The 26958-nt window shown below is 38.8% G+C and overlaps 1 protein-coding gene across 1 annotated transcript in view; it reads left to right on the forward strand.

Annotated features, from left to right (window-relative positions):
- The first annotated feature begins 9542 nt into the window (after positions 1-9542).
- LOC139696664 (uncharacterized) overlaps positions 9543-26958 on the forward strand; it is a 248519-nt gene continuing 231103 nt past the window's right edge. The window contains exon 1 of the mRNA XM_071595476.1: positions 9543-9910. The gene's annotated coding sequence lies outside the window, so the exon portion shown is untranslated. The remainder of the gene's footprint in view (positions 9911-26958) is intronic.

Genomic DNA, 26958 nt, shown 5'->3' on the forward strand with positions numbered 1-26958 from the left:
AGCATAGCTCTTCCTTTCTTACTTCCCGATAACGATTTAACTTTGCTGTACAGCGCACCGATTTCACCCTTCCTCTGCAGACTTTCCATATCCTCGCACTGCGTCTTCCACCCTGCTTCTTTTGCTTTATTTGTTGCCCGCCTCAATTTATTGTTCAATTCTTTGTACTTCATTTTGCCTTATATTCTTCCATTTTCGCCGCTCATCCATCTTTGTAATCATCTCATCCGTGATCCATGGTTTCCTAGTCCTGTTAGCGTTAACGGTTCCAATAGTGTCTTTTGTGGCTTTAGACAACCCTTTCTTGATCATTTCCCATTTTTCTTCGATAGTACTAAGCCCTTTACCATCCTCCATGATTTTCTCTACCGCCTGTTTGTATTCCTTCCTTTTCAACCCATTTAATGCTTCTACATTCCATTTTCCAACTAGCCGCCCCTGCCTTATCTTTTTGAAACGGACTCTACATTTCATTACAACTAAATTGTGGTCTGAGTCCGGATCCGCTCCCGGGAAGCTGTGGGAATGTATCACACTGTTCCTAAACCTGTGTCTAACCAGGATATAATCTAGCTGATACCTTCCTGAGTCACCTGGCATTTTCCATGTATACCTGCGTCTTTTGTGGTGTCTAAACCAAGTGTTGGTGATGACTAACCCCTGTCTCCTGCAGAACTCAACTGCTTTCTCCCCGCGGTCATTCCTCGTGCCTAAACCGTAGTTACCCATCTCATCACCATCTCTTCCTTCGCCTACCGTCGCATTCCAATCCCCCATCACTATCAAATGTTTCCCTGCAGGAACACACGCGATCATGTCCTCTAACTGATCGTATATCCTATCGACCTCTTCTTCCTTATGGTTGCTCGGTGGCATGTATACCTGAATAATAACTAAGTTCGTCGGTTCTACTTTTATCTCCACTAGTAGTATTCTATCCGTTACCTGCTCTATGTTGACTACGCTTCTTCCTAACTCTTCATTTAATACCATGGCAACCCCTCGTTGGCTCTCGTCCCCACCGCTGTATATTATTCTATACTTATCACTCCAGTAATCCCCGCTATCTTTCCATCTCACCTCACATAGACCTAAAATATCTATATTTCCCCTTTCCATCTCTCGCTTAACATTCTCCAATTTCCCTGTCCTCATCATTGTCCTAACATTCCACGTTCCTATTCTAACTAATTTGGTCTTCTTCTCCTGCGTCTTCTGTCGAGCTGCTGCTGGTTTTCCCTTGCAAGGGTTTCGTGGGATTCCGACCGCCGAAGCCTTGCCTCCCCCGCTGCCGAGCACGGCACACGGCCGATTGGGCCGAGCCCCGTGGTTGCCAGGACTCAAAATATCTCTATTATCCATCATATTTTTCTTGGGAATGATAATTGAGGTGGTTTCCCGTTGCCTTCCTCAATAATGTTTTTAACGTGACACCATCACTTACTGGCCGCCCCACGGGTCAGACGCCATTGCAGCCGCCTCACTGAGGAACAGACGCTGCGTGGACTACCTTTCGTCTGGCTCCTAACCTTCGACCTATCTGGCATGGGTGACCCTACCAGGAGCAATAATTATTACTCCCGCCAGCACAGCTCTAGGGGTCATCGGAACGCACAAGCCCTTCCACCACGTCAAGGTTGTAGTCCGGGGAGGATATATATATATATGTATATATATATATATATATATATATATATATATATATATAGTATATCATATATATAATATGTATAGCATATCATATATATATATAGTATATAATATATATAGTATATCATATAATATATATAGCATATCATATATATATATATAATATGTATACACATTTATATATATGCACATTTATTTTATACTGTACATATATTCACTTTTAAATTTATAAGCGGTAAAATAAATAATAATATTGATAAAGTCAACTGTCTCTAATGTCTATTGTAAGCGTTCAATTCTATAGCATAAAAAATAATGTTCCCTAAATTTCTCTGGTTCCCTCAAGTGTCATCGAATGACACAGAAATTTAAACTATGTGAACACATATTTCTCATTAGTCTCGTAAAAGATTGAATCATTTCGTGAATTATCTTTAATTGAGTTAAATTATCCCTGGAGTTGTTATAAAGGTAAATAAATTTCAGTTAACACGTAAATCTATTGACAATTCCAGCAATATTATGTTAAGAAGGAAAGTTTTGGTCTTTTTGATGTCAGATTTCAGGTCAGATCTTTTACTCTCTATGGGAAAACTGCTACGGCTACATAAGTGTCCTCACGACCTCCAACTTGACCCAACCCACCCTTCATTCTTACTTTCAACCCTGCTTAAGTGAGTAACACACCAATAGTTTCCTTCTCGGTGCGATTATCGTGCCATAAATACTAAATAACCCTACGAGATTCTGTGCCTTGGCACCTTTCCACCGAAGCAAATGAGGCAAGTATGGTAACGCAAGGCTTGAAGGAACATCCTTTGGCAATAATCCCTTCAACGGGAACTTTTATGTACGCATTTTTGGCCTTGAAAAAACAACCTTTTGTTTTTCCAATTTGCAAAAATAAAAGGTAAACGCTAGATAATTTTAAAACTGCCCAGATCAAGGCAGGGCTCTCAAGAAAATAGGTGGGAAAGGTGTTATTTTCATAAAGTATGAAAACAAATTGCAAAATATTCGTTAATGTAATTTTTATGTATAATTTTATGAGTAACTCCTCAAGGTCACATGATTTTTGAAAACCCATCATGATTTTATCATTGTTACCACAGTGGCCATAAAATATTCCGGAAAATTTCCCAAAAAACTTTATGTACCCATGTAATCATTGCGTATCTCCATTGGCTAGTGTCTTTCATGTTACAAGTAAAATTTTATTCATAGGAGCAGGCTGGCGTAATCACTTCTCACAATGCTTTAAAAAATAAAAGTAATAGAAATTGTAATTAACATGCAATGAATTTCGGTTAGCGTGGTCTAGCTACGATGGTTGTCATAAGGTACCAACTGTGAAAAATTTACCCGGGCATATTCAATCATTTTTTTTGCTATTTTCCCCATAAATTAAGAAATATGTTTTGAGACCTGCATTTCAATTTGTCAGTGCGCAAATAGTGTATATCAAAAACTAAAATTGAGTGGAAAGCTATAATCAATTTATAAAGAGCAAATTCATATTCTTTTATTTTGAAAAAGACAATGCAGTAGATCAAAAATATTTTTCCATAATGCTTACGAAATATAATTTTTCCGGTGTCATACAGCGTTATTTCTTCATGGTTGCTAATTGCTTTCGTTATTCTCAAAATATGCTTTTCTTCCAATAATGATATCCAATAAATAATTAAATACGTGCTTGTGTTGATCATTACCAATATATAAGTTACACTTTCTCACAAATACTCGCACGTACTACATCCGCCTGCTGAGTGTAACGAGAATTTTTTCGGCTGCGGATATGACCTCGTATTTAATGGAATTATCATTTACTAGGGTAACTCGAAAAATTATTCATTCGATTACTTGGCAACTTTGGCAAGTGTAATTATTCACTAATGTCTTCTTTTCTTAAATACCTATCACATATTGTTTTGTTTTCTAGCAGGCCAGTATGAATTGAAATAACTTCGGAATTAAATATTTTGATGAGTTACAATATACCATTGGGATGGATTTATTATTGATATAATGCAATGGATCAAATACAGATTATCACTTATTTCATAAAAAAAACTGTTGCACCATTACTCACATTGAAAATAAGTGAATATTTGATAATGGGTGGAATAAATGAAAATGTTTTCTAAACCTCAGTTTCAAGGTGCAATGCACACGTCATTTCAGCGAAAATCTAATCATTCCTTAAGCCGAAACATTCCCATTGTCAAGTAATGAAATTTGTGGAAAAATAACAAGTATAGAGAGTGAACGATAGCATTGAAAGGATCTTAGAATTACTATACATATTTATTTGAAATGTCAAAGACTATTTTTATATGAGAAAAACATTTGCCATGCCACATATGAAGAAAATTAAACCAGAACAGGCGCAAATTAGCTCTTTGAGAATAATTACCTTGTAATATTTATATCTGTTAATTGTTCATGCAAGTGTTTTCACTTACTGGCTTAGCAAAATAGTTATTGTTTCGTTTCATTTTCCTCTCATATAAACTCGCCAGTTTCTCCATAGAGAGAGGTTATATTGAAAAGTTACACATTTGCGTGATAACAATTATAATCCATTTTCGGCTGTGTGATAATTATCACTGTAATATTACCAAATGTAGTAAAAATATAATAAGCATATTCATAGCTAAAATTAGGGGCATTATCTAGAAATGATCGCCCGTAACGTACTTCGAGCGTACTTAATATATCTTTTAGATTCAATTTTTCCTTATAAAAATAACTTACTATTATTAGTTTCTTCTTTCCTTTCCTCTCCCCATACACGTAATAGTTTCTACCGATTCCATCATGAATAGGTTTAATCGTTATCCGGCGTTACATGAGGAAAATTTCATATTTTGTGACGTCACGATCATTCTGACGGTACATAACGGCACTTCCGGGGTCACCTGTTGACGCAAAAGCTTGTATTTATCACAATGTCATAAATATGAAGCTAGATTACTTAACTACAACTCGCAACTTAGATTGAGTTTCATGTCTACTTCTGAGGAAAAATCTTAATTCTCCAACCTTATAAGGAAAAGAAAACTATTTATATCCTTTTATGTGTAGTTCCTTTTAATGACAACCGTCACTGTCTGCTAATCATGACTCGTGCTTATTATATACTATACCATGTGTAAAATTTTGAGCACAGGGTTTCTTAGCATATAAACCTCTTAACGTAACTAAGTTCTATGAGAATATAATGACACCAAATTCGAAGAAAAGACTGCCAGGGATGGGATATTATTGATATAAATTTTCAGGTGTAAAATATTTTTACAGTCTCTTCAAATGAAACACTTTCAGTATTACGGTTGACCCGCTTGGGAGGATATTCACAACTTGTTTTGGGGCAAACTTTTCTCTAAGTATTATGTAATAATAGATTTGGTTTCAGACAAGCCCAGCTCCCCTCCTAAGCCAGGTTGATGACTGCCATTATTATTTTCAATACTTGCAATTTACCAGGAGAGTGCTCACTACGCGTCTAAAAAATCCGACTGCATCCACAAGGTTTTTGTTAGGGTAACATGGAAGCTCATGGGCAACTTGACCGATTTGGTGTGGAATGGTCCACAGCGGTCCACAATGACTCATTAAGAATGTATAAGTGGACAAGACTGGAATTGCTTTAAAATAAAGGGATTTACTCTCGGTCTATTGTCATTGTTTGCCTCCGTTTGAAGTTTTTCTATATAGCTCTAAACGTGTATTGAATTCAAAAACTGTCCCTAGTTTCGGACCAATACGGATTTTTTTGGAAAGTCTCCTTCGAGATGAATTTATCGTGAGAATTTATCGAATCGAATTTATCGTATCCCACGCTTATGGTGTGGCTTACCCGTATAATATATCATGTAACGCATCCGTGAACGTGACAGTTTGTGAGGTGGACCCTGGCATCGCTCCCCCACCTCCCTAACGCTGCTCCCAAAAACGGAGGCAGCGGCCCACCGGAGGAAGGCAAGTAACGCCCCCTCCGGACGCCCTATTTACCAACTCCCGGCATTTCCCACGTCTCCCCAAAGCCCGACTTCCTCTCCCCGTCTTCTCCCCATCCCCTCTCACACCGCCCGTCCTTTCCTACCTCAACTCTCCCTCCAGCATCCCCTCAAACAAACGCAGCCCTTTTTCTCCATTCCCCTTCTCCACCCGTCCCACCCCCCCTGCCCTTACCTTCTCTTCCCCCTCACCTCCGACCCCCCTCCCACGGCGCTGCGGGGATATGACCCCTCATTGCCCCTCTTCACTCCGCCCCCCCCACACACCCTGTGACACACACACGGACCTATACGCGGGGTCCATTCCTCCCTCCCAGCCGCCTCCTCTTTTAGCGGGGTGGAGGAGTGAAGGGTGTCGGTGGGATGCAGGGAAACGGGCGAGCTCCTACGCCTGTGGAGTGGGGGAGAGGACGGCGGCAGTGGGACAGGTGAGGCTAGGAATGGAAGTGGGGGGCGGTGAAGAGAGGGAGAGGGAAGGGGGAAGATGGGAATGGATACCTCGGGGGAAGGGGCGGCGCTACGTTCAGGTTTTCGGTCCAGGGAGGGTGGGGATAGAAGTTAGGTGAGGGTGACACGGGGAGGGGAAAAAGGATCGAGACAGAGAATTCGAAGAATAAGAATGGGACGCGGAAGAAGTCGGGAGGTTGAGGGGAGCAGAGGGCGTCTCGGGGTATAGTAACAGTTAAAGGGGACATTGCGGGATGAACGCAGTTGAGGAAATTACAACGCTTATTGAAATTGGTGTTGCCTCCGAAACCTTATAATCTCGGATGAGCGAGGAAAATTTGCGGAAATCGCACATTAAGCTGGGCGGAAATAAATAGGATTTTCGTAGCGTTCTTTTTCATTCCATTTGGTATTACTCTGAAGTGTAGAGAAATTTTAAACGGGACAAATGCGGTCATTTTAATAAGCACGATAACTAATAATTGAACGAAAATGCTAATGATGATGAGGCCGTTTGTCGTGTCTGAATGTTCACTTCTTCAAAAAATGAATACAAACGAAAAGTGTTAACTGAATTTTATACATTTACTTCGAGTGGAATTAGATCTTTCTTCAAAATGGTTTTAGTAAATCCAGCTTATTCTTTCCAGCCAAAATCATTTTCAATAAATTTAGACAGATCCTCAATTGATATCCCGCAATTCCCTGTTCAACTGTATAAGACTATGTATGTGTGTGTGTATATACATATGTATGTGTGTATATATATATACATATATATATATAAATATATATATATATATATATACACACGCGTACATACTATATATATATATATATATACACACGCGTACATACTATATATATATATATATATATATATATATATATATATATATATATATATATATATACTCGTATATATATATATATATACTCGTATATATATATATGTACACACACATATATGCATGTGTGCATGTACATACATTAAGATAGATCTATTCAGGTATATGTAAATATGTGTGTGCAAGCATATATGTGTATATACACATTACATATAAGTGCATGAGGGGCTGAGGGGGAATTGTGAAGGAAGGCGGAACGGAGAGAGAATCGGGGATGAGTGTGTGCGAGGATGAGAGTGGGGGTAAGGTGAACGGGGAGGCGGAGTAGGGGGAGGAAGCAAAGTAGGGGAAATGAGGGAAGGTTTGGGATCGCTCTGGTGGGAAAGGAGGGGAGAATTGGGGAGGACGAGGGAGGGAGAGGGGGGTGGAAGGGGGAAGCACACAGGGTGGGGGTTGGTTAGAGGGGGAGGAGAGAGGGTTAAAGGCAAGCGGAAGGGGGAGAGGGTGGGGAGAGGGGAGGGGAAGGAGGGGGGAAAGAGAAGGTGGGGGAGGGAGAGGCTCGGCGCCTGGCTGCGGCAGCCATCGCCCATTCGCAGTCTGTGACAGAGTGCAGCCCGTGTAGCACGCAGCAGCGAGAGGCCGCGGGTACGAGAGAGCCCTCCTTCCCCCCCTTTCACATCCATCTCTCCGCTCTTGTCCCTCGGATACCGCCCTCCTCTCTATCCCTCCCTCCCTTTCTCTCTCTCTTCGCCTATCGCTCCTCCTCCCCCCCCTCCGCCCCCTCACCTATTTCTCGGTTCCTCCATCCCAACCCCGCCCCCTTACCTCCGCGGCCTCGCCCCTCTTCCCACCTCCTCCCTCCCACCCTGCCCCTCGGACGAAGGAGGTGGTGGCGGAGGTGAGGGGGCGGTCAACGCTGTGACGCGAACCCGCACGCAAAAGTACATAAAAAAAGTATATATATATTTATTCATCTATATATATATTTTTTTTATCCACTCTCTCACAATTATACATAATAATCACGCACACGCAAAATTAATGCTTGCGTGAGTTACCTGAGCGTCGTCATCCGATTTGAGAAGAACAGGACGGAAATATAGCGAGGAGGTTAGGGTGTTGGTCCTGCTGTTTCCTTCTCATCCTGTGTTTCTGTGCGCGACTGGAAAAGTGGGGGGCGTAACTGCATGGTGTCCCTCTTCTCGATCTCCCCCGAGCCCGGTATTCCACATCGCCGCTCTCACCTCGCCTGCGGGCCAGGTTTTGTCTGGAGGGGGGTCCCGCCCGGGGAAAAAGGAAACGATCCTGAGGAAGAGCATTATTTTTGTGGGGCGGAGAGAGGAGGCGGAAGAAGACAGGAGGAGAAGAACAACGAAGAGGACGAAAGACGTGGAGACGACCGCAGCAACGCAGTCCCCACCCCCCCTTCCGGATCACGTCTTCTCCTCCCTGCCCCCCAGCCCTCCCAACCCCTCACCCACCAACCACCCACTCCGTCCTCGAGCCGTCGAATAGTGCCGCCTTATTTGTCCTTCATATTATTGTGTGAACCTTCAGACGACGCACCATTCTCCCCTACGTGAAGTGACCCTGTTTCCGCGGATGCACAGCTGAGGGGAGGCACGGGAGGGGGGGTGGGTGGGTGGTGGAACTGGGGCGTGTGGGAGGAAGGATTGGAGAACGAAGGACGAGGTGACAAAAAAGCGTGGTGGATCCCGCTCGCATTCGTGAGGTGGACGCATAGAAGGGATTCGCTTCTCATTTGTCTCCCTCCCCTCTCTCCCCCTGACCATAGGATACGGTGTAACAGCGTCGCGCCCAGGTGACCAAGAGAGATAGAGGAGAGACACGCGGGCCGGCTGGAAGGGGACAAAAAAAAACCCTTCTTTTTGCCTCGCCACCTAACCGCCCGCTCGCTCGCACCCACCTAGCGAGCCCCCCTCCCCTTCGACAGCGTTTTCGCGCGGTGAAAGAGGACCCACGGGGGCGGGGGGGTGGGGGGGAGAGGAGGAGGATAGGGGGGGGAGAAGTAAACGCTCGCCGTGGGTGGACGTCTCGGCCCGAAAAATCGCTCTCTCTCGACGGTGACCATTTCCTCCCTCTGCGCCTCCCCCCCCAAGCACCAAAACCACCGCCATCGCCACCACCACCGCCGCCCCCGCCAGTCCCGCAGAAGAAGACAATCGTACTCACGCTCGCACGGCCGTCTAATCGACGCTATATAGATCGATCGCAGGGGAGAGGGTGGGGAGGGGACGGGTCCCCCCACCTCGGCCTTCTCTCTCTCTCTCTCGGTGTGTCGAGGAGGGGCGAGAGGAGGAGGGAGGCAAGGAGGGAAGGGGACCCTCGGCGGTGTGGTGTCGGTGGTGGGACGGGGGGGAGGAAGAGGAGGGAAAGGAGAGGCGGTGTGCCCGAAGGGGGGGGCAGCAGCGGTGGAGGAGGTGGGAGTGGCGACCGAGGCCGGGGGGAGGAGGAGAGAGCGAGGCAGAGTGAGAGCGGGGGTGGCGAGAGTAGAGAGGGCGGCCGCCTCGGGCTCTTTGCGTGGTGAGTCCCATTTGAATTCCTATGACGTGTATCGGGCTGTTGATGTTTTGTTGCCCTCGGGTTCGCTCGCTTTTTTCCCTCTCTTAATGTCCTTCCCTCTGATTCTTTTACTCCATCTTCGCACCCCTTCCCCTCCCGATGTTTTACGTTTAACGCATTATTGCCGATTATAACGGAGTATCAAGAGTTTATCGAAATTTTTTTAAAATAATATCACAACCGCGGCGGAAAGGAGACAGGTCTCATCTAATTCGCGCGGTATTTCTTTGACGAATAATTATTCCTGCAACAAGCTCGACGATTTCTTTCCGCGTTTGGCGGGAGTGGACGATGGAGTCGAAGTTTCCGAGGGATGCCAAAGTTTATTGACGTGTTTTTCATTCCTGCGGCACGCTCCTGGTGAGTCCAGCTTGAATTCTTTTGACGCATCGTGGTAATTTTTTTTTGTTTATCTCTGCCACACGTGACGAATGGTTTGTATTTTTTTCCGATTGGACGGTGGCGCAAGTGTCGATTATTGCTTTCCAACGTGACGGAATAATGGAGTCCAATCGTGCATAAATTGTTTCGCGAATTATTTCCTTCAAACCACACGGGAGGGACGAATATTGTTGATGAAAAGGGTCATGCTTAAAGAAAGACTACGAATAATTGGTGCAGATAGGATGTATGTTTCAATGTGAATATATATCGCCAATGTAATGTACACCATAAAAACGCTCAGAGGAAGATTTTAATGGCGATTCTCATTAATACATTGCTATTTTATTGTGATAATATCATTTTTTCCTCTCATTTATCAAAAAAAGTTTCAGTGTGCCCAATTGAATGGAACTGCATGTTTTATTTTGTTTTCCCCACAGTCAGACAGCTAAATAACTGTGGCAAAAATTTTAAAAAGATATTTATTATTATTTATTATTAAAAATACACATGTGCTGATAGGAAGTGTCAGGTGGCACACAATTCCCACCATATATTGCTGTCATTATGATCAGTTTGTTTAATCCAGAGTGAATTACGCCATCATGAGAGTGAAATTTCGTTTGAAGTTCATGAAGTATATCAATTTGAAAAGATATATTTATCTTCAACAATGCGGGCGTGGGAATCCCTGGCTAGCGCTCTTTTTCGCAAGAGGCTGAAGTGTATATATTTCGTACACCCTAACTATGCGTTCAAGTACTTCCTTCTATATAGTCGCAACAAATTGAATGAAAACGGTTGTATCGACAACTAATATAACTAACATCTGAATGCTGGTCAAACGTTTTTGACATCGTACAATTCTAAACGAATCTCAGTAAAAAAAAACCCCTTTCCCGATCTCCGATCTGATTCCACATGATCCACTTTGGACTTAAATTCCAATAGAAATAATACAGAACTGTTCACGGTATACGCATCTATAATGCTATGGAAGGATTTGAATTTTACTGACCTGTTACCTGATACCTTTTAAGTTTTAATTTTCTCTATTATTCTTGTGTCCGCTATCCGGATGAGCATTTGTGAAGGATTTTCATTGCAAAGAAATTACGATTCTTCTGCTGCATTATTTCCGTCCCTGAGTAGCAATCCCGTACCATCCAAAAGTAACGACCAATTCATTTACCATAACCGAAGGCCATATCCCGGAAAATTTTTTCCACTAAATATGTTGGTCACAATGTACCAATCAACCGTGAGGCCATGGGAGGTGAGCTAACTCGAATTGTTTCAAGAGATGCATTTTATTTTCCTCAAACTTTTTCAGTTAACTTCATTTCAACCAGCATTATGCATGTTCATTTTCGAGAGATTAATTTGCATATTTCATACGTTTGAGGAAATCAATGCGCTCAATTAGTTCCAAAAATTACTTACCTGGCCTCTCTTTGCGCATTCACTGAAACGGGGTCAAACAAATGCAAATGGAAGATGAAGCGGTTGGTCAAAATTGTTGACTAGAATAAACTAATTACACTATCCAACAAATCTAAGGCACAAGATTGATGAAAATGAGAAGTTCCATTCGAGCATTTACAGTGAATTTTTTTTTTCGTTTTCTTGTTGCACCTGTCGTGCGGAAAAAATACAATCTGGCCTGCATGCTTCTACGAGTAAAAAAACAGTCTGCATTCATAAAATGGGTGAATTTAAAAGTGTCATATTGCGAGTAATTATTTCCATCGTACATATGCTAACGCCTACCCATATGCTTTGTTGATGACGGCTTTTCACCAATTGATAACTGGTATCTATTTTATTTTTCAAGGATACATTTTTATTGTTTAAAAGCTGCTTGATATTGCTATAAGTCGGAGCATAATAAGTGGCGCAGTTCTTGAAACTTGTATAATCATCCCATAAAACAACATTTGGTATTTTTGTTTGGCCAAATATTTGGTTGACTCCGTTGGCATATACATAATGTTTAGTCGTTCAGCTTCATTTACCTGGAGTTCATGCATGAATATCTCAATAAATATACTGAAAACACTTTTAAGAAATATTTTAAGCATAAATGCATGCATGACCAGTAAAAGTTACGATTCTATTCCGCAATCTAAGTTCCCATTGACATGTTATTTCACTTAAATGCAAATAATATGATGTTATCAAGTTTAAAAATGAATGCATTGCTAATATTCCTATACTATCTGGGTAGCATTATAATATAGGGTTAACTAATTAATAATATTTTAAATTGTTAAGTAAGTGAATTGAATACGTGATTGTAGTATTTTGGGTCAGACATTAAACCAATTCAGTTTGTAAAAAACTAGTACTGATACATAAATTTTGAATTTATATTGGGTTCTTATCGGATGAGATTATCATTTCTACCTCCTCGCATTGCTCGTCTGTAATTTCTCAGTGAATGATATTTTCCTATAAAGTATTATTTCATTTTGCATATTTTTCATATTAAAGTTAAACCGATTCCTGTAGTTGTATTAACAACCTACTAATAAAAAAATTATCGATCAGAAATAATACATTGTATATTAGAGGGTTAATCAATAAAAATAAATATAATATAAGGCTACTCAAAATTTTATTTTGTTTTTTCAATATTTCGGTGGCAAAACCACCTTTTCCCCTGAAGGTGGAAAAGCCAGTTTCCTTCCGGTGAAATAAGTGGCTGTGTCAATGAAATATTCAACGCATACATTTGTGATTGCCTTTATTTATTTAAGATTTTTGTCGTCGACCAGTCATAATAGTATGTAGCAATGGTGTGATTTCATTGAATGAGATTCAATTTGTCTTTTCGTCGTAAAAACTAGTCATGTAAATAGGAGTTATGATATATGCAGCTAATTTTCAGAGAGTTCATTTTTCGTAAATCGGAACAATACACACACACACACACACACACACACATATATATATATATATATATATATATATATATATATATATATATATAATTAAAATATTATCACAAATAAAAAGGACAATAAGTCTTTTTATGTTTTCGCAAATGGAGAAGATCGTGGCTTTTAATTCGCGTTTAATATGCACTGTATTTAGTTGCTATACGACGTTTCCTCCAAGAGTGTTTTCCGTCTGTATAATATATAGATATTATGCACACGAAAATGAATGAATGAATATATATATATATATATATATATATATATATATATGTATACATACACACACACGTCCTATCAGAAGCTAAGCATTTGCTTTTCTTAAACTACATATTCATGCTGATGAAATTCTAACCATTCGGAAAGGTGAAGTCTTTTTTTTTAGTTAAATCCCGTTCGGGAATTTTGACTCGAAAACTTTACAACGTTTCCTGATCGCCATTAGATATGTTCCAGCACGCCGTAAGACTCCTTTAAAGATACCATAGAGTCAAAATGCCAAATTTGAAAATGGTTTTTGCTCCCATGCATCTATGTACATGCCTTCAGTCAGTAGATCTTAAGGAACCAATGAGAGGATTTATATGATCCATCTCGACGAGATGATAGAATCAATGTTCATACTCAGACTCGTTATCATAGGTCTCGAGAGCCACTTTAAAATGTTTCGTTTATTAATATTCATCTATACCGCAACCTTCATCAGCACTAAGTATTCAGATTTTATTAGATAATACAACTTATAATACTTATCTCTAACCTCCTGTTTAGAGGAAATTCACATTCAAATGTGTAAAAACAGGGCCACCTTCATCTCAGCCTGGACACTCAAATTATCCTCAGAAAAACTCGAATCGTTCCCGCCCCTTATTGGATTGCCCTAGAAACTCGAAAGCCTAAGTACGTCGAAAATGCTGCTGTGAAATGGTGTATCTCCACGATGGTGCATAGAACCTACCGATTGGTCATGTTTAGGAGCACATGGCTCAGCTGGAAATTCAGATAAATGCAGATAAATTTAATAACAGAATTTACAACATCAAGGTCTTAGAAGGAGAACACTTTGGATTTAGAAAGGAGACGGTGACACGTGTCGCACGAGCAATGATGCCAGATATAAAGGAACATTAGTAGTTTATAATCAGCATGTACTAGTATGTGAGTACATAAATGTACGTAGCATCAGAATGTGTGTATATAATCAGCATGTGGTTACTAATATGCTTTGTGAGAGGTGTTCGACAGATTGAAATGGGCAAAGTTAATGAACATTTTGCATAAGATAAACTGAGCAAACTGGAAGGCTTATCCTGAACCTGTACACTGATTCTGAACCTGTATCCTGGACCAGACTACATAAGGGTGGATAACAAATGAAAAGACGAGACTAAGAGTGCCAGGCAGGAGAATAAGGCAGGGTTATACATCATATTTTTCTTTTCAATTTATATACGGAAGAAATGGTAATCGATGTATATGGAGAAAATGAAGCTGAAGTGAAAATAAGCGGGGAGCTCTTCAAATAAGATTTGTGGATGACCAGGTCTTAGTTAGCCAATCAGCCAAATGGTTACCATAATTGCATAGCGCATTGTGTAATCAGTGAGGGATGCATGGAATGAGAATCCATCTATAGTAAATGAAGGTCATATGATTCTCATGAATTGGATGTATAAGATAAACATTTAAGTTTGGGGAAATAAACTAGAACATGAAGAACATTTCACAACTGATGAGGTATTTTCAACCAGTGCCGGCAGTGTAGTAGGGACATTGAAAGAAGAATTTTGCTAAGCAAAGAAGTGATAGTTAAGATATCAAAAAAATACGGTTGAAAACTAAAGTTCTTTGGAGTGCATTTTTCATTGGCTCGGAAACTTGGTCTTTGAGGCAAGATGATAGGAATTGGTGGATTTTGAGATATGGGCGAGGAAAAGAATGAAGAAAATAAAATGGACCGAAAGGTAAACGAACGATTAAGGCCTAGTTACGGTAGGGGGAAATTCGAAGAAGACGGGACCGTGGATGCAGGCTATACTGATAGGCAGTGGGGTTCCGAAGAAGGTAATATTTGGGAGAATACTACCTTGATCAAAAGGTTCCCGGAATAACCACCGTGTGGCGCTCCCATCGTTCCGATTTGAGTTCTGTTTTTTTTTTGTTAAATTGGTACATCTGTTGTTGATATTCCCTTTAAATCTTAGTGTCATAACTTGACATTTGCAAAAGTTACGTAGCCAAGAGTACATCTATCTCTGTGTGTGTTGGCGATTTTTTACAATTGCAAGAAATGGATTTAAATTTGCAACAACGAACTTGTATTAAATTTTGCGTAAAAAACGGATTTAGTGGCGCACGGACGTTGGAAATGTTGGAAAAGTGTTTCGGCAACGATTCTCTAAAAAAAACGGTCGTTTACCAGTGGCGCGAGCGTGGTGAAGAAGTGGTCGTGAAGAAGTGGTCGTGAGTCAATCGAAGATGATGAACGCAGTGGCAGACCATCGACATCGAAAGTCGGTGAAAAAATTGATAAAGTAAAAGAAATGTTGGTCAATAACCGCAAATTAACCATCAGAGAAATAGCGGAGGACTTGAACATTGCCTATGGATCCGCCCAAGACATTGTGGTTAATGATTTGGGTTTCCGTCGTGTAGCAGCAAAGTTGGTGCCAAAAGACCTCAATTTCATGCAAAAAAGAGACCGTGTTGACGTCGCAAAAGACATGATTTGCGAGGCTGAATCCGATCCCACATTCATCAAAAGGATCATTACTGGAGACGAGACGTGGGTTTATGAGTACGACACGCAATCCAGACATCAGGCAAGTGAATGGCGTTCACCAAATGAGCCGAGACCAAAAAAACCACGTCGTTTTCAGTCAAAAAAGAAGGCAATGCTGACGGTTTTCATGGATTACAACGGTGTAGTGCATCATGAATTTTTGCCAGAAGGCCAGACAGTAAACAAAGAGTATTATTTGGGCGTTATGAGACGTTTGCGTGAAGCAATTCGCCGAAAGAGACCAGAAATGTGGGCAGAAAACTCGTGGATTTTGCACCATGATAACGCACCGTCGCACAGTGCTATCATTATTCGTAATTTTTGACGAAAAATGCAACAAATACCATCCAACAGCCACCGAATTCACCTGATTTGGCTCCCTGTGACTTCTTTCTGTTCAATCGAGTTAAAAAACCATTACGGGGAACGCGTTTTAGCAGCCGAGAGGAAATAATGGAAAAATCGCAGGAAGCACTGATGGACATACCGAAAACCGAATATAAAAAATGTTTCGAGGATTGGATCAAGCGCTGGCATAAGTGTGTTGCAGTCGATGGGGATTACTTTGAAGGGGACAATATAGATTTAGATGAATAAACTTGTATTTTTAATTTTCTGAATAAATTCCGGGAAATTTTTGATCAAGGTAGTATAGGGAAAGCTAGGTAGAAGGCGAAAAATAGTAATCATTTTGGATGTAATTAATAGACGTTGAAAGTGTGTACAACTAAAGATAAATATATTGCAATGTGTACTTGCAGTATGGAGTTTAGGGATATTACGTGCCATTTTAGTTAGGGCTTCGGAATACATCAGTGTGTAGTGCCAGGGTTGATCATTAAATCTGTCCTAAGCCGGCAGACTACAACTAGTAAAAAGTTAAGGTATGAAAGTTTGAAAAAACACTGAACGTATGGCCATAACCGATAAAAAAATCTTGTTTTATAAAGTCCAAAAAAGACAAAACTATCTTGTCACTCAAATGTTTGAATCTCCAAGCCCAAAAATGTTTGAATTAATATCATACATTGTTTTCGTGCAGCGATATTTCAACGACTGTATTAACGTTTGCCTCACTCAGCTAGGTATAACAGTACACATCAGTTGAAACGCCTCGTCATGAGTCTCAAATACGAAATAATATTAAATTCATCGTGCTTGGGAGTGGAGTATGTAAGGTGGTCTACCCGATGTAAGTGGAAGTGTATCCAAGTTAAACAATAAATAACAGGTTTCAATGCGGTTAACCGAAGGTAACATTTATACAGATTTTTAAGTAAGTGAATAATGATATTCAGGTGATCAGTTGCAGTCAGCTGTATTTCGGATTCCTTATCAATGATATTATATTGCAGAAGAACACATTTGATATGCTTTAAAATTCGTCCAGTATTTGATGGTAAAAAATTATGAATTCAAGCATTTGTAATGATAGAAAACATTTCGCCAGATGGTATGAAAAAAATCGTGATATAATTCAAGTCGTAATGTCAATGTGCTGGACAAATTTTCAATCGTGAATTCGCATTATAGTGCAGGCAGCGGCCCATCGAGTGGTGAGCGCAATCGCCGGTTAACCTAAAAGAAACAAATCCTACTACAAGTAGGGATTTTGGAGACGACTGAATTATGTTACGATTTAAAATTAACGAGGTCATCTTGGCACCTAAGACCTAATTCTTCCAATTAATTTGTTTAATACAAACTTGAAATGGTAAAAAATAGTTTACTTAATTCGAAAATGATTTACAGACTAAGACTTTACTCTGGTTGGCGTCATCTCGATGTTTTCAAATAATAGTGGCACGAAGATTATTTGAAAACTTCAAGTGCAAGTCCTGAGTTCCAACTATATTTGATGTGTTTATTAAACATTAAGATGCATCAATAATGAATATCAGAGATAGGAAAGCAACGTAAGTTTTTTTTGAAAGAATCATTGGAGTAGTTCGAGTCCGAAAACCCCGATATGGGCAGCCTCTCGGTCAATTGGCCGCGCGCAGTTTGAATTTTTCAAATAATTTCATTTTTATTGCCTGTGTAATCACAACTGGAGGAGAGAAATCAAGAGCTGTTACCGGAATGCATTGAAATTGTGTCTCACTGTATACAAAATACATAGAGACAGAAACTTGCTCAGCAAAGTCATACAAATTTTGAAAGAAACTAAGACAAAGAAGCCTCATGAAATTTACATGAATGCATAAAAAAGGGAGTGAAAGATTATAGATGATGAACTAGAGACTACAGGTGAGGGTGCAGTAAAGAAAACGTAAAAGTACTTAATCCTATGTTTAAGTTTAACTTGCTCGAATTGGAGGTTAATGGCCTCGAACTATTCTACCAGGAGTTCACGGTAGTTAAGATAGTAATGCAAAGTGTAATTACACTGTATTTAAAGTAATTTGAAGTATACCAGTGAAATTCTTACTTTTTATTTAGATTTTATTGACCACCAGTCAAGGATGCATAAATATGCCCTTATACATAAATATATTTAATATTATCGATCAAACCAGATTTATTTTACGCGTGTTAGTATCGGGATAAAACCTAGTTTTTGCGAAGTAATTGGCATTTAACCACAGAAATAAGGGAAAATAAGGGGAAGGTCCCCTGAAATCACTTATCAAGTCTTTTTGACTCTCTATAACCCGGAAGTGAACGGCTGGAAGGGCACGAATGAAAACAGGCATACAAAATCCTGCTTGGCGGTGTTACCACTCGAACAAAATGCGTCAATTCAATTAAAATAATGAAAAATGCTCAATTGGAATACTTAATGGTTGTTCTCGCCCTTACCTTAGGATTTCCACCCAGTTCCTCATTCCAGACCGTGTGTTTAGTAAGTGTTTACGCTCTCCGCGTTCTTCGGGCCGTTTCCAAACCATCCTCCTCCTCCTCCGGGAAATCCTTCCAACGAGGTTCAAATACTCCCTTTCACCCTCCCTGCACATGCACAGCCATTAACCCATCAGAATCAAAGTGCCAGAGTTAAGATAGACAAAGTGCTCGCCGGAGTGTGCAGAACCCTTCCCTTTTATTTATCGCACCAGGCTTCCTCGAATCGCTTATAACCCTCGGAAAGCAAACGACCAGGGCCAGGAATGTACATGTCTTTTGGGACATGGGAAAAGCGATGAAATCGCTATCGGATTTTTCTTCTGCCCTGCATCAATCTCAACTTTTCTCCCTCTAACAGATGCGTTCCACGTTCCTCGTTAAAAGCTTCACATTCAAAAATTGTGGCGTAAAATTTGTTTTACCCATACACCATCTTAATTACTTATAATTTTTAGTTCTAACCAAGTTTTTGCAGGAAAGAGTTTCTAATGGAATTCCCTTATAGGTGTTGAATCACGGAACCATACCCCAAGTATCTGAAACCAGAGTATTGAGAAACATTTATATTCGTCCTAATGCTTGTGATATTTAGATTTCAAATATAAATTATTTGTTTTTTCGAGTGATTTAGAAATAAATCAACTATTCTAAAAGGCAATTATTAAAAATACAAGGATAAATATCTGAATTACATTTTAAATGGCTCACGTATGTCATCATTCTCCAAATCTACTATTATCAGAAATAAAATAAAATTAGGGTAGTAATAGCTGTTTTTGTTCATCTCATGTAAATTACATAAGGGACTTTCAAGAAGCGATATGATCTGAATAATTCAAGCATATTTATCAAGTTAAGCTAATTTGAGCTACCTTTTCTTTCACTTTCTTTGATTGTATTAGAAGGTCATAATAGAAGATGAGTGACGATATTATTTCTTCACCCGCTGAACTAAAAGTAATGAAACCTATTAAGATTAAACGGACTTCAAGAAGTAAAGATGATGATTAAATTACGTATATCATAAGTGCTACCTATATAATAAGCAGGTAGTTCCATTTGTGCCATCGTAAGTTCTTTTGATAAAAAAAACTCAAATTCAACACTTGAATTGTCATGATTTACTTTTCTATTATTTTTTAAGAAACGCTCCAAAAAATTAAAAATGTTTCGAATTTTATCGAGTTGGTGAATTATTTAAAATATTTAAAGGAATATTCCTTTTGCACAACATCAAGGACTTGTAATTTTGAGCAGCGAACCTCTTTGTGTTTCTCAAATATTATGAAATACTTATGATAAATAACAAAAATATGAAATATTATATATTAATCTGACATTGCCACACTTTAAACAGTATTATGTACAATTTAGGCATTACGAATTTTATAACTACACTATCCAACCAATGATTATGAAATGTATATGTTTCTTTATTTTGTATACAATAGTTGTCAAAGAATCAGGGTATGATGTTGCTCCATTTCCTTGCAACTCAATTCTTTTGCCATAAATTTCCAAGTTGGAAGTACCCAGTATATTTAATTTTATCAACCTACGGGCGGATAACTAATTCAAATATTGGTTGTAATTTGTCCTAAGTCGTATCTATCTGAAGACACCTTCGTTCGTGTAATTCATTATTTAAAATGTAATTATCCTTAACAAGTTCTTTGCTGTAAATGGCTATTAAGTACATTTTTCAATGATGCTTTTTTTAAAAACAAAATTAAAAGTTTTATAAAGCCTTATAAAAGATTTAGGTGCCCAAAATAGCTCTTCTCACATCATTCCCTTCGTTTCTTCTTATGTAATCCTCTTTTCCTACCAACACTGCCCTCTTATCTCCACCTCCTGCCTTATCTCAATAAAAAATAGTATTTGCTTACTAAGCTTATTCACACAAGTAACGTTTTCGAAATTGCAAGAAGTATGTCGTCCGCGATAATGCTGCTTATGTAGTGTAAGACTAATTTGAGACTATTATTCATCAATATAAAACGGAAAATATCTATTTCTTTAGAAACATAATATCATTCTGTATAAGAAAATGAATAAAAAATACTTTTGGTTCTATTCTTTTAGTTCGGTAGATATTGGCCGAAAAAAGTAAAAGGATAAGTCACTATTGGTACACGCTTAAGTTAAGTGACTTCCTGCATATGCATTCGTACTCTTTCTATAACTGTCATTAATTGAGAAAAATCATACACTAAAACGATTGAAATAATAACCTGCGTTTTATTTAAAGCTAAACTCACTTATAGATAGCTTTAATTATTAAAATCATAAAATATCCTAATAATCGTCATGTTGAATCCATAAGTAGTTTCCATCAGTTGCTTTAAACATGACGCATATACCATTCAAATTATCTAAGCAAACTAAATAAATAAAATATATAAAGTAACCATAGATTTTCATCCTACGCCCTTTCTAGTTTCGCATCTTGCATTTTCCTCTGTATTTTTTCCCGCAGGATAACTCTTCAATCAATCGATAGAAAATTTGCCAGCTGTGTGAATACTATACTCTCACGTATGAATGCGTTTGTGAATGAATCTGAATGTTTAAAGCAAACCCAACGGTCAAAATATACGCTCAAATATTTAATATATGAAATTAATCAAACTAAGCGGTAATAGAGAAAACAAACAATTACTTGAGAATTTCAAGGATTTCAAGCAGAAAAGTGTCCTTTGGCTGGGATTGAAGCATTTCAACAACGAGGCAATTTATCAAGACAACCGGAGAGCACACTAACTGTGCATGAAAAAATTGTCGTTAATGCGTTTCGGGACAGAAAAATCTCCTCTCCTATGGATCAAAATGCACATCATTATTATATGAGATACACCTTATGGCCCTCCTGCATTTAGGTAACGTCAGACCTTCCCTTCACTTTTATCTCCCCTTCCTTCTCCTTCTTTCTCATATTTGATGCCGTCCATTCTCTTATTCGGAGCCTACTTTTGAAAGCGCCCTTACGCCAACCTTAGTGTTATGCCCTTGAAGCAGATGGTATCTCCTTTAGCCTCGTATTTCGTCGATCAAGCTCACTAAATGGTAATTGAATAACGGAAATCGCTCTATAAATAGATTCCAAAATTTTAATTGTTCAGGACTTGAACTGGGAAAATATAATATAGCCCTAAAATGTTTAAATAAAATCTGTACCAATTTTAAATAAAATAGAATGAAGGTACTCCCTTACGTGGAAGTAATCGCAATAACTTCCATATAATATTTCCGCAATCAGTTGAAAAAAATTGAACGGAAATTTTCATAGAACTTATAGTTAATAATTTGAAAATTTACCCTGATAGATCAGAAATTGCTTCCAGAATTGCAAATTTTTGTGAAAACGTCAGTAGTATCCTCATAATTTTACTCTCCGAATAATTTCCTCCTCAATACGCACATAACCTACCCGTGAAAGGGAAATAGAATTTAAATGACATTGTTCATTCAAAGGTATACCGTTCTATTAACAGTATCGTGAACTTTATTTGCCCAAATTATTATTTATAGCTCTCATTAAGATATTAAGAGCTTGATTCTCAAATTTTTTGGCAAGGGATGCGTTGCTATCTCTTACTCTATTAGGGGATTATGTAAACCCAGATTTCATCATTTCGATGTTTTGTCGGTCTAAGTTCTGCCAACTACTAAGATGTGTTTAATGTTCGCGTTAAGTTTGCTGATAGCTAGCGAGTGAGAGGGCGCGCTTATTAAACTTAAATCTATCAAGCTTCCTACTAGGCGCGTACCCTTTAACAACTCCCTGCCCCGATTTCTAACGGTGGTGGAGGAAACGGTGAGAATCAACGATATCGGAGGCAATAATAATTTCACCCTAACCTCTCTTTCCACTCTACCAAAGGGTTTCATATTCGCTCAACCTCACTGTTCTACCCAATTCGCTCCATTTCCTCCGTCCCCTCAGGAGGCATCCCAGGGCTCCTCCGGATCCCTTAGAAAAAAACCTCCCTCACTCTCTAAACTCCCTTTCCTTCCTACCCTTCCCTCCTGTTGCTCTCTTATGCCCCCACTGCATCCCTCCTATTTCCCCACCTGCCACGTCTCTCACTAGGCTCAAGGTTCGCTCCTCCTCCCCCTCGCCGACTCTCTCTCCCTCACCCCAAACCCACTAACCAAGAGTTTGAGAGCTACTGACGGCCACTTCCGGCGATGCAACTCCTTCACTTCCACCAGAATCTCTCCCCGCAGACTCTCTCACGCTCAGATCATACACACCGAGAGCACGTGGGTATTCGAAAAACGTAGTCGCTAGAGTGAAGCTTCGGCCAGATGGCAGCGAAGTAAACGGATATGGATGTGCTTCAGTGGAAAAGACGTCAAGGACGAGAGTATGACGCATGCGGCACACGGGCGGGCCCAGACTTCATCAAAGTGCGCCGTGGAGATGGATCATTTGCGATTAAAGCAATTGGCGAATTCTTGTTTTACCAGTTGAAGGAATGTAGACGTGTAGAAATTAATTTTTGAAAAGTCGTGCGTAGTCATAAATGACAAGAAACGAAACGCTATTGCAGGAAGGAGCATCGTCCTAGCCATATGAGCGATGTTATATTTTAATAATCGCTTTCCGCTGAAGAAGAATCATTATAGGAGAAGAAGAATTGACAAAGGAGAAGAATACATTAAAAACAGACGAAGTAGGATGATATGTATTTTCCAGAATATGTTAATTGATAATGAATGAATTTGACGCCCATCTTAAATTATATACTACCCTGTCCAATAAATATGTGAACTGAGGCCATAAAAACTTTAGTTTGCAAAATTTAGTCTATATCGATTTTTTCCCCTTCAAAGTACTCTCCATTCGTTGCTATGGACTTATTCCGTCTTCTTTTCCACTGTTTGAAGCACCCTTAGAAGTCCTCGACAGAGAGGTTTTTTTGTTGTCATCGTTTCTTGCTTCATTGTGTCCACATCTTCCCAGTGATGCCCTCTCATCACATTTTTACATTTTGGGAATAGGAAAAAAGTCGCAGGAGGCGAGATCTGACGAATAAGGAGAATAATTAAGGATGGTGATTGAATTTTTTTCCAGAAATTGGCGAACGATCAATGCTGAATGTGCAGGTGTATTGCCATGGAGAAGGATCCATCCATCATGTTCGTTTAAAATAGTGTTCACTGTTGATTTTCCTAAATTCAGTTCATCAGCTATCATTCGGACAGTTTTTCGACGATCGGTAAGGACAAGGGACCGCACACGATCAATGTTGTCGTCAACACAGGTGGTAGAAGGTCGCCCCGGTCTTGCATCATCCGTGACGTCTTGTCGGCTCTCTTTGAAACGCTTAATTCACTTGATAACGGATGTTTTCTTCCGAGTATTATCACCGTAAAAAGCTGTCAAAATTTCAGTAATTCCTTGATAACTTTTACCGCTCTTCACCAAAAAAAACTTGATGTTGTTTCGTTGCTCCGTAATTTCGTCAATTTCCATTTTCGACGAACAGTAGAAACAAGGACAACAGAAATTAGTATAACTGGCACCATGCACACGTATTCATTCCCCTAAACATGGGACAAGACATAGAGGAGAATGTTTTACGGCACTCTTAGGTTCTAAGGAAATCAGTCATCCATTATTGCCCACCTTATCCAACCACCCAAATTCAATCTTATTCGCTCAGACATGAACATGCGCACAGGGCAAAGGGTGTGAATGGCAGAATCGAGGAATTTTTTTACCCACTCCCTTCATCGGAGGGATAAAAAAAGTTTTTCACGAAATTAATAGTACCCAACAGCGGTTATCGTTTGTAGAATTAAAATACCTTTTGCTAAGGTATCGCATAAATGAGCTCTATAAAAATAACAAAAATGTTTTGCACTTCACTCGATGCATATGAAACGAATATTTGATGGAATATTGAAATCACTGGGACACGTTGAAAGTGTGGTCGAGCGGCAGATAAAAAATTCGCCAACTTTTAATTTTAATTTGAAGATACTGGTATGAAAAGACGAGGGAGATGCAAAATATAGTAGTGCGTATTGTAGCAACGCCAAAATATAAAAATAGTAACCTCCAAATAAAGCAAGTATTAATATTATCTTATAACAAGGACTGTTACCCTAACCTTTTATATGTTAATAAAGATAATTATGCGGTATCCGGAACTGAAAAAACCTCTCCGTAGGGGGCTTAATTGCGTAACAGAGGTATCTGAACGGAGCTCTGTCTCGATGGTGAAAGAATTCTTTCGATTTCACCTGATATAATTTTCCCGACCATTCAGTTATAAATAATAATTGAAAAAGTCGAGAACAGAATGGCTTAGCATAATGCGAAATGACTCGGTACCCTTCGCCAACTATATTTCCTTAAGCCACTCCTTAATACACGTTAGATTTTTTCATTGAAATAAAATCTTCGAATAACAGAAATCAAAAACAAGGACAATGATAGTAAAGGGATTATTCAAAGATCTCGTGAGAAATCATTCTAAAATAGGTTTGTATGCGTGAATATCTGTGTTTTCTCTTGATGTATTAACCGAAGTACGATCATGAAAAAAATTTTAAAAATTCTAGTGTTTTGACAACGGCCACATGTACGAAAAACGATTCCAATGTCACCATCTCATGCTTTAATAAGTAAACATTTATTTTCGGACCTTTTCTTTTAATTATATCATAAACATGGTGACGAAAAGCATGAGAACCTGCTATCCCGTTTATTCCTCTTTAATACTTGGGAATGAATCCTACTTTTACCAAATCACTTTAAACTCGCTTAGCATTTAGCTTAGCATATAATAAATTTGTCAACTGCCCATTGACCGAAGGGGGATCTGGAGTGCCATTTTTAATGAGGAAAAATGCGACACAAAATAAATGAATTCGCAAGCGGAAGATTTTTTTTAACAAGACACCCCTCTTGGCTGAACGAAGACAATCCAAAACTGCTGCCGCTGATTTTCTGGTACGAAGGAAGCACAAAGAGTGGTGGTATCTGATTTTTTTCCGGCTGTCATTAAAACTTCCTTCATACCTGACATTATTAAGATCTTCACAATGAGTAAGCTTGATAAAGAGGAGGTTTTATAATGGTGACGTCTCAAAAAGTGCTGAGATTGACTCTGTACAAACGAGAAAATTAACTGATATCGCTGGCCTGGTTGTTAGTGACCTCGGAGTAGCGATAATTTGAAGGATTTTAATTCGCACATCTCGTCGACCATAATTTCACCACACTATTCAATTGACTAAATGCAGCAAATGCTGTTAGGTAATTATTTCCCAATTTAAAATCATTGGATAGTCTCTTCTTCACAAAAAATGGTTTCCATTTAAAATAAGTTGGTACTGACAAACTTTTAGATGTTTATAAATGTGTGGAATATTCATCGGGTAGTGTTTAATCGACGATTTTAACTATCCCATGATATAAATGACTTAAATAATTTATGTTTGATTATTAAATAACATAATAGTCAATGATTATGGTCATAAATACTGGGAGGTGTTATCCATTTGACATTCATTGCGTAACCATGTACAGTCACAGTCACATTCATGCCAGCAGAGAGATATTTAATGCGTCCAGCGGCAGCATTTACAAAAGTGCGTATATTTATCAGTTTATTAGTTCAACTGTTCAATGGATGGTCGATAGAGTAATACAGTAATGACAAAAGATTTCTAGGGAATTCCTGCAAGTTCTAATATTTTTCCAAATATTATTATCCTTCGTTGATCTAATATGAAATCATAGAAAGCTTTATTGGATTAAATTAGCTTGATTATATTTGTATTTTCTACAGTGTTAAGTTATTGAAAAAATGCTATTAAAGGTTAGTTTTTCGCGCCAATTCAATCTTACTGGTTACAAATGGTAGATATATATCAAAAGCAGGAACTGATTTTATTTGATTTATATACGTCAGTTGTGAATCATAAAAAAGGAATACCTATATCTTAAAGTTGTAAATTTGTTCCATTTATTGAGTGACTGTTTTGTGTACATGAGTTTTTAGCAGAATTTTCAATCTAGTCTATTGCCTTTTATTTTATGTTGCTATTATGTTTTAATTTATAAATGAACTTCTGAGTCTCTCTTTCCTTTGCTTTTTCAATATTTTAAAATGAATATTATTCTAATTTTATCGTATTTAATAGGAAAAGAGCTGGATCATAAAAAAACTCGAGATTTTCTGCATTTCTATCTCTATAATCGTTTCCTACAATCGGTCCACTTAAGGACGGCTGCAGTATTTCAATGAATAATTTTCCACGAGTGATTTTTTGATAGTAAAATAGCTAAACTCTTACCAATAGGATTTATTTGTCAAATTTGGTCATACAACTGGTATTTACGGCTGATAAAATGATTGATTAGATGAGAATTTTCCATCTTTATGAAAAATGAATTAATATGTGATGAATGGTACGTAGAATGAAAAATATTTAGATTT

Source organism: Hetaerina americana, unplaced genomic scaffold, assembly GCF_022747635.1.
Source record: "Hetaerina americana unplaced genomic scaffold, ioHetAmer1.1.p SCAF_7, whole genome shotgun sequence".
Classification (NCBI taxonomy): Eukaryota; Metazoa; Arthropoda; class Insecta; order Odonata; family Calopterygidae; genus Hetaerina; species Hetaerina americana.